At 40.7% G+C, this 17758-nt stretch overlaps 1 long non-coding RNA gene across 5 annotated transcripts in view; it reads left to right on the top strand.

The window, feature by feature from the left end:
• Positions 1–16289, top strand: part of LOC121950894 (uncharacterized) — a 36667-nt gene extending 20378 nt beyond the window's left edge. For all 5 annotated transcript variants that reach the window (XR_006106359.2, XR_015778175.1, XR_015778174.1 and 2 more), the window contains exons 3-4: positions 2870–3728; positions 15600–16289. This is a non-coding gene — a long non-coding RNA (uncharacterized LOC121950894). The remainder of the gene's footprint in view (positions 1–2869; positions 3729–15599) is intronic.
• The last annotated feature ends 1469 nt before the right edge of the window (positions 16290–17758 follow it).

Genomic DNA, 17758 nt, shown 5'->3' with positions numbered 1-17758 from the left:
TTTAGTGTTTCATTTCAAATGGTGCTTCAAGCGCTTCAGGAAATGTTGACAATTGTCGACTGCTGTAAGAAAATGGTGCTGATTTTACAAACTGTTGCCAATATGTCACCCCTACATGCACAGCACAACATGCACCAAGCTTCTGTTTTTTAGATTTTTTTTTTTTTTTTTGGCAGACAGACACTGTGAAAGAGAGAGGGGTATGACGTGCAAAAAAGGTCACTAGTGAAATTCAAGCCAGCCAACATTGTGGTTCTATGGTGTATTTGCAGCAACAGGTTTATCCTGTACTCAATAATGTGTTATTTTATAAAATAGGCATGCACTGAGTTTTTCGAGTCAATATGCATCAAAAGTTGGGCTGCAACTAACAATGATTTTTTTTAAATCAGTCAATGTATTGATCATTTTCTAAATGAATGAAATCCTTGTTTGGTATATAAAATGTAAGTAATTGGTAATTGGTCAGTGAATAGCTCAAACCGTTTTTTCAATTATCATTTAGTTGCTGATCAAGTTAATAGTTGACAACTTGCCAATTGATTATTGCAGCTCTAATCAACAGGCGCGGACAGTGTGGATACACTGGCATCACTGGCATTCCTTAAGTTTCGTATGCATAGTGTGTTAATGATTCTAACATGATCTTTAATAGGAAAAAAAATGCCTTAATACTGATTTATGTGGTTATAGAAAATTGATTAACAGTCTGTATTTTATCTATTTTTTAAAATATGTATTTATGTAATATATCACTGTACATATGCTGGAATAATAATAATAATAATAATAATAATAATAATAATAATTAACCTTCAGCTTCACTGGTTGGTAAAAAAAAAAAAAGTAAAATCACAATACATATTATAAATAACACAACATGCAAAGTACAGACAGTAAAAGATGTGTTTTCAGTGTGAATGCTGTTTCCAGATATAGCAAAGTTATTGCATTTGTTATGAAAGAGTTCTGTCAAATGTTCTTGGTTGCTGCAATAGCTTAATTAGGGTAATTTTATGAATTATTTAAGCAGGATCAAATACAGTTAGTAGGGCTTTTTCTTTTGCCTGTATTTCATGTATACATCGCAGTTGTTACTGGACAGTTTTGGACAGTGTTTTTATGTTTTTTGTACCCATACACAATGTACACATGTATACAGTCTTAACACTTTTAACAAGACTTCTGTTAATACTCTCTGTAATGATTTGGCTTATATGATAAGAATAATGTTTTTTCCTAAAATGAGACATGCACTGAATTTTTTTTTTTTTTTTAAATGTTACCTGTGTTGCTGTAAGACATGCATGCCCAAGTCTGCCCCAGGAGCCAGTTGTGGCCCTCAAACCAGTTTTAAATGTCCCTCAGCTTAACTCTCAAATTCTACTAGATGTGGCCAATATTGGTTAATCAATAAGCAAAATCACTTTGCATTCTTTCCCTTTGGTGAAAAGTTTAATACATTTTCACTGAGCGATGAAACAGTTGCATTTGTCTCATTTTTATGGGATTTTTTTTTTTTTTAAATAACCCATTTCATGTGAGACGCAGTTGGCCCCCAGGTACTTTTCACATTATCTAATCAGGACCCCATTCAAAAAAGTTTGGATGCCCTTGCTATGAGCGATATGGCTGATTTCCAATTGTCGTTATTTGGCCAAATGTTGATTTTTCTATTAAATATAATAAGATGGACAAGATGAGCCAAAAGGAAGCAAGCGAAATCTGACCATATTCACTGAACAAGCTGATGATGACCATCTTGTTAAATGTTAGAATAATAACGCTGAATATTGAAGTTTTGTAAATATTTAAGGATGCCTGATGCTGCTGCGATGTGTGTTTTGTTCCTCAAGTCCAAAGCCATGGGTCACAGGCAGGCCTCCTCATACACAAACATATCCCTCTATCTCCTTTTCTCGCCCCTCTCCTCCCCCTCACCCATCCTTCCCTCTCCTCCCATCTTAATAATGCAGCTCTTTTCTTTTTTACCGGGTGGAGGGCTGCCCTGAACCAACATTGTCCCCTACGCCGGCTCTAGTGGGGGGCCCTATTGTGTGTGAAGGAATGGGGAGTTAACACCCATGTCTGAACCCTCTCAATGGGTGCATTGTGTCTGAATCTTCCTCCGGCTCACCCAATCTCACCCCACGTCACTCCCCTGCACCGGCCAAGCCAGGGGCTACCGTGGGTGCACCCCTATTATATGATGAAAACATGCACATAACAGCCAACTCCAGAACAAACCATCCAATAACTGACCTTGCACACTTTAACCCCTTACTTTCCATGTCCCTATTAATTTTCCAGCAAACCACACTGAGCTGAATGTGCTGGTTTGTTCTAGAAATGGGGGCCAGTGGGTGTATGGTTACTGAAGGAGGCCCCTGCAATTCGTTTTTCTTATAGAAAAGAACAAAGCGACACATAAAGGACGATGTTGTATTAGCATGATAACAGAATGCTTTCAGAAAACTTCACAGCACTGAAGGAATCCACGCAAATTATTCGTTTAGCATCAAAACTGTTTTATTATGCCAGTCATAAGACACGGTGAAAAATGACTAAACATAATGCCCGTCAATTCTAAACAGAGTAATGATTTTAATGAATGATTTCTGGAAAAAAAGAAACATTTTAAAATCTGAGATGGATGTGTCTGTGTTTCATACAGCCTGCTGAGCATTTTTTATTTGTTTCTGTATAGCAGCGAGCGCCTTGGGGCAGGTTACAAAAGAGCAAGTTGGCGTTTTCTTCCCACATATTTTTAATCAAAGTGTTAGTGTTTACATTTGCATTTGCATTGAGCAGAGGGATGCTGAATGCCAAAGGTGAGATTTTGAAAAACACTCTATTTTCCCTTTTTCAGATGGAAACAAGGGTGGGTGGTTGGAAGGCTGGATAAAGGCTGGTAGATGACTGAACTCAGAGACCCGGCGCAGCTCATCATCATTGCCACGGGCTCTCGTCTTCCTCCTCTCCTCCTGTGGCCCCGTACCTCCATCCAGGGGTCCAGCAGAGCCAGCGAAGCCCAGGCGGGGAGCTAGTGAGTGGGCTGGGAAAGATGGAGAAGGTCCCCGAAGGCGAGAAGCACCTCTGGAGCTACCGGCATGCAGGAGAAATCAATACGAAACACAGAGCCTGCACAGCTCTGAGTGGGGTTTCCTGTGTTAGTCTGTGGCCTAGGGGCCCGCAGACCTCCAAAGGACAGGCCCTGCGTGGCCCTCTCAGCTGCAGCCCCGGCTCCTTAGACTGGACCTCAGTCCCGATCTCCACTGGCTGTGTGTGGTTCCGCTGAAGGGGATCTCTCCCCAAATAATACTGAATGTTGAGAGACCGCCGACAGGGATATTCCTTTCTCTTGATTTTTTCCCCCCTTCATAAGATTGACATATCCCCCACCTTCTGCCTCTGGCTGTTTAAAAACCAGTTTGGGAGTTCTGCTTTTGACTCGCTCTCCATCCTCGACTCGCCCGTTGTTTATTCCCCAAACAGTTTTTACATTTGACAAAGAGACAGTACGATCTTTATTTTCTCCTCCACTCTTGGCTTGCTGTTACTATGGTGAGCTGTCTGTTAAAACCAGAAACACTGGCAAATGAAGCTTTTTTTCCCCCCTCCGTGATGTCTCTTATTCACTTCCAGACTGTTTAAAAAAACTCAACAGCGAACGCAGAAGATCACACAGCAGAGCGACCCTCCCACCTTGTAGTGGAGATGGTAAAAAGGCAAGTATCTCTCTTTAGCACTCCACATTTTCCACTCAGTGAACAACTCTCAATGTGCTCTTATTACCTAAAATAGTGTGCATGTGTGTGTGTAACTTTGCACCCTGCTTAGATCAGAAGCGATCATTTTAGGATGTCGATTGCAGAAGATGTTTGGAAGTTAACAGTTTAATTAAGGTGTTTTTTTTACAAGACGCCACTCAAATCCGAACGCATTGAATAATATAAGAGAGCTGCGTTTGTGTGTATGAATGGACTGTATATGCTCGGCCTTGAGAGCCAGCGAGCAGCAGCAGCAGCAGTGTGCACCCACAGCTCCCAAACTGTCGTCACAGCAATGCAGCGTGGTTGTTTCCATCCAGATGGGCACAGCTTCAGACAAAATGGCCGCCAGTCTCTCCCCTCTGCCAAAGATGGCGGGCGCATCTCTGTTGTCTGCCATCTGTGCATCCGTTAGCTGTTGTCGAATGCAAATCGGGGCTAATTGCATTTGCATAACCTCCAAGCATCATGTCATTGGCGTCCGCTTGATAATTGCTCCCGTGAACGTAGCGGCGAGCGTTCAAGAAGTGAAGCGATGTTTAAAAGTGTCTCTGTTTTTCTCTTGGGGTATTTGCACCCTGAAATGTGTCTGATAGGTTTTGGGTGCATGCAAGATCAAGAGTACTGCGCCATATGGTGTTTGCATGCGATTCCCTCGCATGCAAATGTGACACTGTACAAAAGATTAAGTCAAGCCCGTTTTTTTTAATCAGATAGCGCTCTGTCACGCATGCACAGTGTTTTTTTTTTTACACGTGGACATACATAATGCACCGACGAAAGCATTAAGCAAACAGAGACGCTCAGACATGCACACAGACTCTAATTAAAAAGGGATCCATAGGCCCAACAAACTCCAGACAGACAGACCATAATAGTCTCATTTTCATGCACATGGGTGTCTGGTTACCATGGCACTAAACAAATCACGGGGTGACTGATTTTGCTCGAAAAGAGGCTGCATATGAACCATATAAATAGGCCGTGTAACAAAAATTGCCGCCTTCAGAACACTTTGAAGTATCATATTGATGCTTTTTTGAAGAAGAAGAAGAATAAAGGAAGATGAGGGACGACTGAGCTGCTTGTCATCTCTTTGAGACTTTCAAATAACCTGAAATATACTGAACATGCAGATCTCATAATAAAATTCGGAGCCGTTTATGCAGTCAGAGGATTGAAGCGTTGTATAAATGAATATCTCACGTTCCTGCATTTGCGTCATTTCATGGTCACATTTGATTGAGCAGGTCTTGTTTTTGGGGGGCGTTGAGAGATGAGAGTCGTCTGAGCGGCTGAGCAACAAAGCAGCATTCGTATTTGCATTTGCCCATCAAGGCAGCTGCTGTACAGTTAGCTCTACTGTGGGCAGCAAAATGGCGGTCACGCGAATCATAGGGTCTGTCTGCTGGTCGTGGGAGCTGAGGAGAGGAGAGAGAGGAGGAGGAGGGGGGATTTTTTGGGGTGTCTGGTTCAAGAGTGAGAGAGGGTTGCGGGGTCTAGACTGTGGGGTGGGGGGTCGCTCATATGGGGAAGATGGAGTGGGGGGTGTTAGTGGAGAGGTTATTATTTAAGGGGGGGGCGTCTGGTTTTAGGAGGAACAATTAATGAGGGACGGGAGGGGAGGAGGGTAGTTTGTCTGCATTTGTGAACATGTGTCTGTGTCTCGGCCATTTGCATAGAGCGACGAGGGGCGTCCATATGCTGTGCGGCGAGGCAAATTCAGTCACAGGCTTTTGCACGCCTCTCAAGGTCTCTCTCACATGATCTGAGCGCAAAAAACCCCGCCGCGTGTCGCATGCCTCCACATCTGACTGTCACATTTTCTGTAGGAGAGCAGGAACACACTCTACCCCATTTCTCACAATAACACTTAAACGCTGCTACTATACTGAAGCCTCATGTTGGACGCATCACTGTTTCTGTCCGTCACGGCAGCCAATAAGGAGACGCGAAGCTGCTTTTAGCCAATGATAAATGGCAAAGAATCAGGAAGAGGAAGGAAAAGGCGAGGAGAGTTTACCCTTGATGTGCCGGGGGAAAGAGAATCAACAACAGATTCAGCAGGAAGGAATCAAAGAAAGGGAAAGATCGTGGGAAGGGGAGAGCGTTATTTTTGCACAAAAAATGGAACAAAAAAGATGCACGTGTTACATTTTCTTTGTGCGCCAGTCAGACGCGGCATCGTAGAATATTTCCAGGCAATTTGAGGTGTAAAAAGAACTAAAAGAAAAGCCTCCCCTCTTGTGAAAAGTCATGAGGGACAAGGAGGTTGTCATGAGGCCCAAAAAAAAGTCAGACACAATGCAAATCTCCATAATGTCCTGTATGAATACCGCCATATTTAAAGTGTCTCCCGAGCTCGAAGGTCTGAGCTCGGAGCGTGGGAATGTCGGAGAAACATATGCAGAACAGGCAGGCTCTGGCGAGACAGCCCTGCTAGCATGAATGCTGTTGTAGCAGGTGAAAGAGGACCCTAGAGTTCATGGGTCAAGGCCAGTGAAGGGGTTGTCTGGCTTGTGTGTGTGTGTGTGTGTGTGTGTGTGTGTGTGTGTGTAGGGCCACTTGGGTTGTCGTCTGGGTCTTGCAGGATGCTAATGAAGTCGCCAGGCTATTTGATAAGCATGGCCGTCTATTGTTAGCTCAGTCTGGTTTGTTCAGAGACCAGACCGGGTGTAGACTTGGACAAGAGCTCCTTCATCATCTTGTAGTCGCAGCGGAGTCGCAGACAGGCAGATAGACAGGCAGCTTAAAGTCAGACCTCCCCTGCTGAAAGTGTGATTGTGTTGTCGAGAAGCCTTTTCTCCCCACATCTCTGCTTTCTGTGACATTTTTTTCTCTGAGTGACACGTTGGTCTCGGGCTCTCCAGCGTGGTGCCTGTCTTTGTTTCTCTCATAGACTGATGGCAGCTTTGTAGCGGGACTACATGTTTCAGTGATGGAGGAAATCATCAAGAGTGCGCTGTTTTCAGAGCATGTTCTGATGTCAGATTTATAGATTTACTCGCTGTGATTGCTGTGAAATCAAAGTCTGCCGAAATGTTACAAATACCTTAAAAACTGCCAGTAGGCGAACAATCCAAAACAAAAGTGTTACATGAATATGTCTTTCATTATAAAAAAATTAAAAACAGCAATATGAGCCACACCGTTGCACTACATTGTGTGTTCTTTCATTTCAATGAGTGTGGGCACTGTGGTTTCTTTTAAGTCAGTACTCACACTGTCTTACTGCTGTAAACAATAGACACAAAATGTGTATGAATCTGCAGCTGATAATAGTCCCCTAAAAATGCTCAGTTTGTCCCAGTTGAGTAATGTTTGCTTAAAACTAAACTAACAAATATATTTGTGACTTTATTATTACTACTTTATTATATTTATTATTTATTCTTATAAAGATTTGTATCTTCAGGATGAACATGGACTTGGGGCTGACAGGGAAGACAGAAAACCAGCTGTGCTTGTTTGTATTTTTTGATAGGGTTTGTTGACTCCAACATGTTGGCATTTAATGTGTCTGCCACACTGATTTGCTACATGTGTACATTATTGTTTAGTGGATACACTAAAACTTTATGTTTCAGCAATGTAGTGGTTTACGTGTGGTGGAGTTTAGGCACAGAGAGCACTTGATTATAGTTCAGGAAATTATCATGTCTTGGCTTAAAATATACCGTTCAAGGGTTAGGATTTTCTTTTTTTTTTTTTTAAAGGTTGGGGGGGTTTAGGTTACAAAACCACAACTTTTCCAAGCCACTATCTTGGGAGGAAAAGTTTCAATGCCTCGATAAATAAACAAATGCTTTTTGTGCCTAGAAAGCCGCTGCAAATCAAGCAATAAGTCGCTTAATCAGAACCAGTTTTGTTGTTTGTCGGTCTCAAACAGCGGCCTGCAGCTCGGCAGGTATGTTGCCAAGGTGACATGCTATCCACTATCCCTTCCGCCATCCAATAACAAAGTCAGCTTATGTATTATGTCCTTTTGCAAACATGCATGTGGTACGTATAAAACAAATGAAGGTGCAGAATGCAGAATTTCCAGCCTTATACTTTAAACATACAGTTTTTCAAATGTTTTTTTACTCTTTTATCGCGCATGCAAATAATTGTTACTTGACGTGTCCTGTAGTCGTAAAGAGCTGCATGCGTAAAGGTGCATTACTTATGGTGTCCCTTTAAGAGAGAAAGCATTACCTCATCAGGAGCTGTGTAAAGGAAGGAAGTGAGTGAATGGGTGAAGGAGCGCAGTGCTAACTCTCTCCACTCCTTTATGCCTGTGGGTGCAGGCTTCATTAGCTCCACAGAAAGGGACAGCTCCCTCCCAGTCCCCTCAATAGACCCATAGACCTGTCTGACTGGCACAGGCTCTGGCTCAGTGGGGAGTGTGTGTGTGTGTGTGGGTGTGTGTGGGTGTGTGTGGGAGCGTGCGTTTGTGTTAATGTGCGTGTTTGTGCCTGCGGTCTGCGTGCGTGTTTGCATGTGTGCTCCCGAACCATTCACACACCACCAGGCCTCATAGTTTCTCACTCATGCCTAAAGGAAGCCCGGCATTGACACTTTTTTGAGACTCACATCTCTCTCGCACTCTCTTTGTCCCACATGCTTTCCATTATTCTCCATTTCACAATTTTTCACTCATTGTGTTTTTTTTTCTCTCTCAGTCGCTTTATCTCTTTATGTCTCAGATCTCTCAAACAACTGGACATTCAGTAAAGCACCATATGCTGTACAGGACTTACACTGCTGTACTCTGCAGCAGATTTAGGCTTTTAGACTCATTTTACAGGTTTTTTTTTTATCTCTTCTGAAATTACTTACAGTATTTTTAACCCATTTTGAAACTATGGCTCAATCTCTCAAAAAACACAAAGAAAACAGTTAGCCAGTCAAGTCAGTCAAAACTCCACAAATTTCTTGCAAAATAAACGCAGCACTCTTTACCATTTTCTCTGAACTGATTTATTCCACAAAAACGATACACACAGCTTTCATATGAATATCTGTTACAAAGCATCAGTTAAACAGGGCTGTGATTAATTTAAAACATTACTATCAAAAAACAGTTCATATAAAACTAATTGGCTGAGGAGTGCTATGCCACATATGCAGGTATCAAAAACAGGAAGTCTTTGGATGCTAGTACAAATATGACAAAAAAGAAGAAAGACACGCTGTTTTGCAAAGGTTTAAGAGCTTTTAATAAATGGGCTTAGTGCTTATGTGTTTCAATTGTCAGTCTTATCAGGGCATGTAAAAACAAGTGGCAGTTCACAGACATGCCAAGACTGATGTCAGCTGCAGGCAATCAGAGCGGCACTGGATAATTGTCACAGGTGCAATCAATGAAGTGATTGTGCACACACTCAGGTCAACTCGACCAAAGTGCTGAAGACCAGCAAATTCATCACACAATCAACAACATCAGATAGTCACATAAGTTCATACAAAAACATCCATGAAAATAAAAATATACAAAATTTGTCTTGGTACAGTCAGGGTTGGACATTAGCACCAGTCAAATGCTTGTAAATTTTATAAGAGGCTGCCAGACTTGTTTCATCACCAGCCAAAAACAGTTGTACCAATGCAATGGTAATGTATTCAGTGGCTGGGAGATTTTGAAGTCCAGCAGCCACAGTAGACAAAACCAGTTAATTTTCAAATCTGGGTGCAGTGTACATGATTCCTCAGTGTAGGCACTGATGCTTCATCGAAGCTGATCGTGTGTTATGTGGAGTAATTTTTATATGTGTTTTGACTTTCTGACTCCATGTTTCAGATCTATAAACACTGTTTAGAAATGTAGACATTGTTTTCTTTCTCCTTACAGTAAAGTTAAGCTTTTTTGTCCCAAAATAGGCTGAATTTTTCAGTGCATACAGTATAAAGACTTTTGCTATATGTTAATACACTACTGTGACTATATCATAGAAGCATTTCATTGTGACAATCGTATCAGCAGACAATATATTGCACATTTGTGTATCAAGTGAGCTCCAGTTGAGCTAAATGTTGACTATTTTGGCAAAACTCACAAAAAGTGCTCTGATAAGTTAAATTATAAGAGCTACGATGAGAAAATATGTAGACTGTCTTTCTGGAGCTGCAACGATGAAATCAGTGCACAAATGCCAAAAGGTAACAAAGCATGTATTTATTTGTTACTGTAATACAGCAAAGATGGATGAATCGACTGCAAAAGAAATGTTTTTGTGGGTTTTTTTGTAGTCCTTCCTCTCTGTTCTCCATACTGCTCAATTTTCCCCGAACACAGCAGAGGCCACCTGAGGCCTCTTTTATGCTTTGACACATGACTGGAGTGTTTGTTGATTGAGTTTGAACAGGTGAGACGAGAGTGAAGCTAATCAGAGATACATGTGTGGCATTTTCAAGGCTAGTGTTTTCCAGATTAGCAAAGTGTGTTAAATGACACAATTTGTGCATAGAGTTCTCCAAAAATTCTGAATTTTTTATTTTGAAGAATTCAGCCATCTGGAAACTTGTTTTTGATAAGTGAGCTTCAAAGTTTTCAACACTGTGTGCATTGCGTTTGCATTTTTTTTTAGTATATACAATGCACCTTAAAATGAAGTTACAGCATTATCTTAACTACCGTATGCATGCTGAATAGCTGACCTGTATCCGTATTTGCAACAATTACTCAGCAGAACTCTGACAGTTCACTCCAAAACACCAAGTGAGCTCACAGCATGCAGTGATTTGAAGATGCTAACGCTGAATTTTTCTGATAGCCGAGGACATGAATTCAGTGCATGCTCTTGTTTACAGTGAATTATCTCATAAAAAGTATTTCCCATCAATATCTATGTTATATCATGGGTCTCTGAGGTAATTCTGATACAATCACACATCTACCTTATCACGTTGTTTAAAAAAAACAGCCTAACTATAATTTAACTGTGATGGACAAATACAGGAATTCAGTGTATTATTCACTGTCATAATATTAATATTAAAGTAATAATATTCAGTGTAATATTTTTGTCTTCATTAAAACCCTTTCGGACAGTCACAATGCTTAAAAGCTGCCAGTAAAAAAACTCAATTATCTAAATTAATAAAAAATACAGAGATACCAAAGGAAATGATGGGAAACTATTCCCCAAAACCCTGCTACGGTGCCTCCGTTTCCCATCAGGCACTGTGTGCAGGCAGCTACTCGGGGTCCTCGTCTAGTGAGGGGGGAGGAGACACCACGTATATAGGCAAAGGTGCTGGAAAGTGGCGTGCTAGCAGAGATGATTAGCATGGGCAGCCGCTATCGCGTGCTTCGCTCATTGTTGTAGCTCTGCATTAATGAGGCCAGACAATCTGCTCATAATACACACATCATGGCTTCACTGTCTACACACACACACACAACACAGAGGCGTGGGATAAAAATGCACAAGTCATCCTTTTAGTGGCATCATACAATTGTTTAGTCAGATCAAGGAGAAGATAACTTCATGTGGGTGTTTAACGCACCTGCTGGTTTTAATTATTGATTACCAGTCGAGTCCAGGTCACATCTCTGGGGGTTCAAAACTCGGGTGAAAGTAGAGCTAGAAAAAGTTTACCATACCCAGAGAGAAATGCGAGCTTTGACTCAGAAATAGAAGCCTTGATAGTGAAAAAGAGAGAGAGAGAAAGAGAGAAAGAGAGAGAGGCTGACAGAGACGGAGGAACGAGAGTACAATACTGTGGCCTGGTTTGTGGTTCCAGAGGGATAGAGACACTTTCACATTCCCCCTGCAAAACGAGATAGGATGAGCTCTTTTAACACACACACACACGCACACGCACACGCACACACACACACACACACACACACACACACACACACACACATACATACAAATATACACACCTTGTTCCCTCCTTCTAAGTGAGCCAGGACTAGATTCATGCGGCTTTGTTGTTGAGGCAGCAGGAAACTTATTGCCCCAGATTTAAGCAAACCTGCTTCACACATGCAGCAAGTTAACTGTTACAACACTTCAACTGAATTCAACTTTTTTTTAAAAAAAAAATCATAACATCATTCTTTTTTTCCTTCTCTGCATCATCTCAGATCAGTAAGCTGCGTGTGTGTATGTACATATGTATGTAACAGACAGCCTGACCTCCGACCTCATCCTGCTGCGAAGCTTTCATTCCCATAGGCTGGGGGGGGCTGTGGTCGTCTCTGCACACACACACACACACACACACGCACACACACACACACACACACACACACTGTTGGCTCTCTATTGGTATAGCTGTCGCTCGGCCACCCATTCAGGGCTCAGTCACGGCCACTTAGAGCACAGCAGACTCGGGGATTCAGACGAGCTGTGATCCAATGACATGTATTTATAATGAGGGGGCTGTGGGGACGTCTTTGTTGGATGGACACAATGTCAGCATAAGAGCGTGTGTGTGTGTGTGTGTGTGTGTGTGTTGAGGGGTTGGGGGGGTTTACTGGACTTAACCCCCAACACACACACACACACACACACACCTCATGGATACAAATTCATGCTTTTTCTGCATCTATTTACACCTCTCCTACTTCTCCAACTCTTTCACACACATTCTCTGTCCCGTCTTCTTGATCCGTAGAAAAAGTTTTACTTCGTTACCATGAGAATATCATCTAAAGCATGACCTTGTCAAGTAGAGGAGAGGAAGAATTTAGTGGATTAGTCTGTTCTCGTGCTGGAAAAAAGTTTGACGTAGAGCTGTGTGGGACGAGTTAAAGTCAAGTTTCAAGTCTTTGCTGAAAATTGACAGGTCCAGATTTCTTTTAGGGCTCCTATTGCTGACTGCTAAAATGACACGGCATGTGAACATTTTCCTGAAAAACCTGTCAAAACGTGATGCTTTTGTTATGAAGTTTCAAGGCAAGCAAGGACTTTAGGGAGTCAAGCATCAATTAAAACGAGCTTCACAGCTTGAAATCACAGCTCAAACTCCCAAGTCTCTGATTAAAATGCATTTCAGGGTTCAACTTTCCTGATATAAGACAGAATTTTCAACTTGTTACACTCCGTTACCATCTTCATCATCAGAATCAGTCAACTCGAACTCTGTGGAGTGGGCGGATTTAAAGGCAAGGGTTCAACATTAACTGGAAAGTCATTTCGTGGCCACTAAATCCCCTGTAGTCGCTAAGTTTTAGCAGGTTACTCCTGATAATGAGACTGTTTGTCACAGTGAGTACGTTTACATGCGCAAAATATTCAGTTTTTGGCCCTTATCCCTACAAAGACAAATTCCTAATGAGCTGTTTACATGTCTAATGAAAAAAAGTATTCTGGTTTACATGCAGCTCTGCATACTCTGATTAACGCTCTCCAATGTGTCGTTTGTCGCATCAAAATAAGGAAACGTAGGACAGCTTGAACCACAAGTCATTTTGCTTCTTTGCATCATGATAGGATTTTTTTTTTTTCCACCGGTGGTGAACACAGCCTCTCTATTTCATTCTTTCACCCACCTTCTTAAAAGGTTGGTGTTGAATTATTTGCAGATTTCCAAAAATATGTTGGTGTCCAAGTGTTTTATAACGTTTAATAGTAGGTGTGTCTTATTTCTCGTGCAGAAATGTGGGCTCTTCTTATGGGCGTACATCTCTAACTCAGTTTTAAAGTGAGTTGGTATGCTTACAACTCACTGAATCAACTGTAAATCGACAAGATGCCATGTGTGTCTGCAGTAAAAATCCCAGTTTAGAAATATATTCCAAATGTGCTGTATGCATGTGTAAAGAAAGCTCCTAATGCCCGAGTAACGCCAGCATATCCCTCTTAATTTAACCTGAAAATGCTTCATTCGGAAAAAGGCCTAATTCAGAGTATTCAAATGGAGTATGCTGTTTACTCGCCCTAATAAAATCTGGAATGTTGTAATATTCAGGAAAAACAGTGAAATATTAGTGTACATGTAAACATAGTCAGTGAGATTACCTGAAGAATGGTTAAATTAAGATTAAAATAAAAAACACAATGTTACAGTGCCACAAAGATCCTGATTAAAAATGATTCTGATCTTAATCAATAAGTATAATTTTTTAGTCTTTTAATGCCTTTTTACCATTAAATAGCCTCGTGTCCTTACATAAGTTTATATCCGGGTTATTAAAAATTTACATTGGCCACCAAATTTAGGGGCTTGGTGGCCTGTAACATCTGTCAGTGCATTGTGAATAAATCGAGGTCATCAAAATAAGAGCATGTTGCATAACATGTCCTCAGTATTTAGAACAAGTGCATTTGTTCCCCTAAATAAAAATGTAAAAAAAGACTTTTACTAAAATTAAAAACTTGTACACCATAAATTGATGCTGAAAAGGCAGACTGATGCATAAAAATTTACCAGAATGCAGGAAATGAAGTGTTTGATGCCCCTGCATGGCTTATCCACCAAATGTTTTAAGCTGTTTCGCCCTCATCAGAATAACATCTGTCCTTATAAAGGCAACAGTCCATTAATCAATAATGTGACTTATAAATCACCATAGATAGTAAATATACAAAACATCATCGCTATCATGTTTTAAAACAGCTTATAATGCATTCAAGATAAGAGAAAATGTTTGATTAATACAGCATGGAGAAAAGTTTTAATCCTGATACCTAAATATTAGATTAGGGACAACAAATATTTTTCAGCGTGGAGGAGATCTTTTGCTCCCAAAGATATGAACAGTCGTGTTTTATTTTAGGATCATATGACAGTGTACAGGAGAGGCAGAGAAAATATAATTGCTAACATAATTTTGGAAATGGTCCATCCTCTGACATCCTGTGTGTCTTCATATTGTTGTTTGATGCTGTTACATAATTTTAAGGGTCAAAATAATCTTGTTAACCTTTACTCCCCTAATTCCCATATTTTTTGAAATAGGAGTCAAAATGTAAAGATTTAATAATAATACACTCCTTGCAAGTTACTGTCTGTGTGGTATAGAGTGAGTGTGTGGTGTGGAGACAGAGCTGCATGTATTAGCAGGTTGTTGGGACAGCGTGGGCAGCAGAGGAGCCCTCGAGAGCCCTACAGGCCCCTCATAATTGCCCGATGTCTGAAACACTGCGATCTACCCGGGGACTGTTGTCCAGCTCTGATCTCCTCAACCCTAACTCTGCCTCCTCCTCACAACCCACACACACCTTCATTTTTACTGCCCAGCTGTCAGTAGGAAGCATTCATAGGAATAAGAAAACCTGTGTACCAAGAGCCATTTCAGGTTTTATACAAATCCAAATGTAAAAATTAGGATTAAATCCCTTATCTCTGCTGCTGCTGAGATCCTTATCTTGCTCAGTCGTGACGTTGCAAAACCAGACAGCAGAAGTGTGTCTTGTGTGTGTGTGTGTGTGTGTGTGTGTGTGTGTGCGTGCGTGTGTGTGTGTGTGTGTGTGTGTGTGTGTGTGTGTGTGTGTGTGTGTGCGTGCGTGTGTGTTTCCCCTCGGGCATAACTGTGGGATTCCCTGCTGACAATGTGTCCTCTCGACGCTCCAGACTTCAGAGGTCAGAGGTGGACGAGTGTAGACTCAAACACAGACAGATATTGGTAGTCATGAGGAGGGAGTCCCTTCTGTATCTCCACTCTCCCCTCAAACCCCCCTCTTTCTTTTCCTGTTTGAGTCCAAAACTGCTGTGTCAGTGCTGTGACGTGACACATAGCCATGATTATTCACTGTGACAGTTCAAGTGTTGGTTTATCTTAGACAAAATCACTGTGTTTTATGGGCCTGGCTGTAAATAAATGTGACAATTTTATTTTGTTTTTTGGTTTTTTTTATTCTCTACCTAATTTCCTGTCTTGTCTCTCTGCAGATTGGTGATGGTGAAAAATCCCTGATTGGCTGAACAACTTTTGGCTCAGAGAAAAGGATTTTGGGCCCTGATTTCTGTCTTGTACATGTTTTTACATTCATTCTTGTTTTTTTGTACTTTTTGTACACTTTGTTTTAAAAGGTTCTATATAAATGAATAAAATTATATGTTACTTTGCTTCAGACCTATTACACACAAGGTAAATCACTTCATCTCCAAATCTAAGGAAAAGACCAGATGAAGCAAGAAAATGATATTATTACTTTTTTTATTTTACATCAGCTGTATGTTAAAATGTGTTTTCACTGTTAAACATCATAAACATTTAATGGGATAATAACATTATGTGTGTGTGTGTGTGTGTGTGTGTGTGTGTGTGTGTGTGTGTGTGTGTGTGTGTGTGTGTGTGTGTGTGTGTGTGTGATGCTGATTGATGTAAAATATATCTCTGTAAAAATACATCTAGGTTTATTCTAATTGATTCTGTTATGCACTCTGGAAGAGTCTTCTTTTAATTTTTATTTTTTAAATATGTGCCAGCTATCACTCTGTTCTGTGTCTTAGTGTCAAGATTGAATTTGCTGATAAATACCCTGAGGTGTCACTTGATCCTGTAAAACTTTGTGTGTGTGTTTTGTGTAAATAAATATATGGTCAATAAAGAGAATATTGACTTTGACATTTTCTCCAGTAAATGTATTCTTTTTTTATACTCTCATCACATTTAGCATTGACTCAAGTTGCTTTTATTAAATTAATTTCAGTCTGATGGTGTCAGTTATGGTAGAAACTGTAATAAAGAGACATTTTCAATTATGCTAAAATATGGCTAAGACTTATAAAAACATAACTGACTTTTTTTCCTTCTGATTCTGCAGCTGTTATAGCACTTTTAGTGACTGGGGGCTTTTTATGCCACAAATATTTATCTATAGGCCCAGCAGAAGCTACCTGATCTAAATAACCATATCTCTTGTTTTAATATCAAATATATTATTATATAATAGGCAAAATTGCCATTAAAAAAACTGCTCTTATTTTGTCTTTTTTTACATGAGCTGTTATCTGAAACAAATGTAGCATTTTCTTTTTTAAGGCACAATTTCCTGCCTACATGATGTTATCCTCAGGCCCAGAGTACAGAAAAAAAAAATTTTCCTTGTATTTTCAGTGAAAGAAAAAGTGGTTTGGTATTCTTTAAAAAAGTGTTTTTACAGCTTTCCATTTCAAAATCAAATAAAATCTAAAATAACAAAAAAATATATATCTTATTGAGGTTTTTTAGAGAGCAAAATTTTGCCTTGGCAAAATCTGAATAGCACACAGCTTTTCCTCAAGTTAGTATATTTTTGACTCAGTCTTCACTGGGTTTTGCATTAAAATTTAAAAAAGAAAATTGAGTTATGAGGAATACATTTGAAATGGAGGGAAATCGGTGTTTTTGCTGCTTTTATTTAAGCGAGAGAGAGATAGAGAGAGAGAGAGAGAGAGAGAGAGAGAGAGAAAGAGGGCAGCCATCATCTGAATAAATGCAAATTGGCTCTGCCTCCACCTGGCATCATGCCAAGTATCTATAGCAACCACATCCTCTGACAGCCTCCGTCCATCCCTCCCTCCTTCACTCTCTAATTAGTCCTCTATCTTCCCTATAGCTCTTTTCTTCCGGCCCTTTTTTCCCTCCAATGTTCCCAGAAATCTGTGCACAAAGAGTCCGAGCTCCCTGTCCGGTTCACAAAGAAAACCAAATATTTCCCCTCATTTAAACTGCAACAAACACTCACTAAAATACCCGTGAATAAATAAAAATGATCTTGTCTCTTAAATAAATAAAATCTTGATACATCCAAATCTTACCTGAAACAGCCTATATTTTATTAATATCAGAAAATGTAATTTAATATAAGTATTATCAGCTTGCTTCGTGTCTTCATCGCTCCTGTGTTGCCGTGCGGCGTTCACGGTCAAGTTCAAAGCTGCAGCTCGGCCTCAGGCAGAGAGGCAGCTCCGTCTGACCCAGCTCACCCCCCTACACACACACACACACACACACACACACACACACACAGCTCCCAGCGCCGGGCTGCAGTGCCACACACCGGCCGTCTGTGGCACTACAGCGGGAGGAGCTCACTCATTTATGGACATGAAACGACCTCAAG

Source organism: Plectropomus leopardus, chromosome 12 (assembly GCF_026936395.1).
Source record: "Plectropomus leopardus strain MGB_pleo_1.0 chromosome 12, ASM2693639v1, whole genome shotgun sequence".
Taxonomy (NCBI): Eukaryota; Metazoa; Chordata; class Actinopteri; order Perciformes; family Serranidae; genus Plectropomus; species Plectropomus leopardus.
This window is presented reverse-complemented; position numbering and strand designations above follow the sequence as displayed.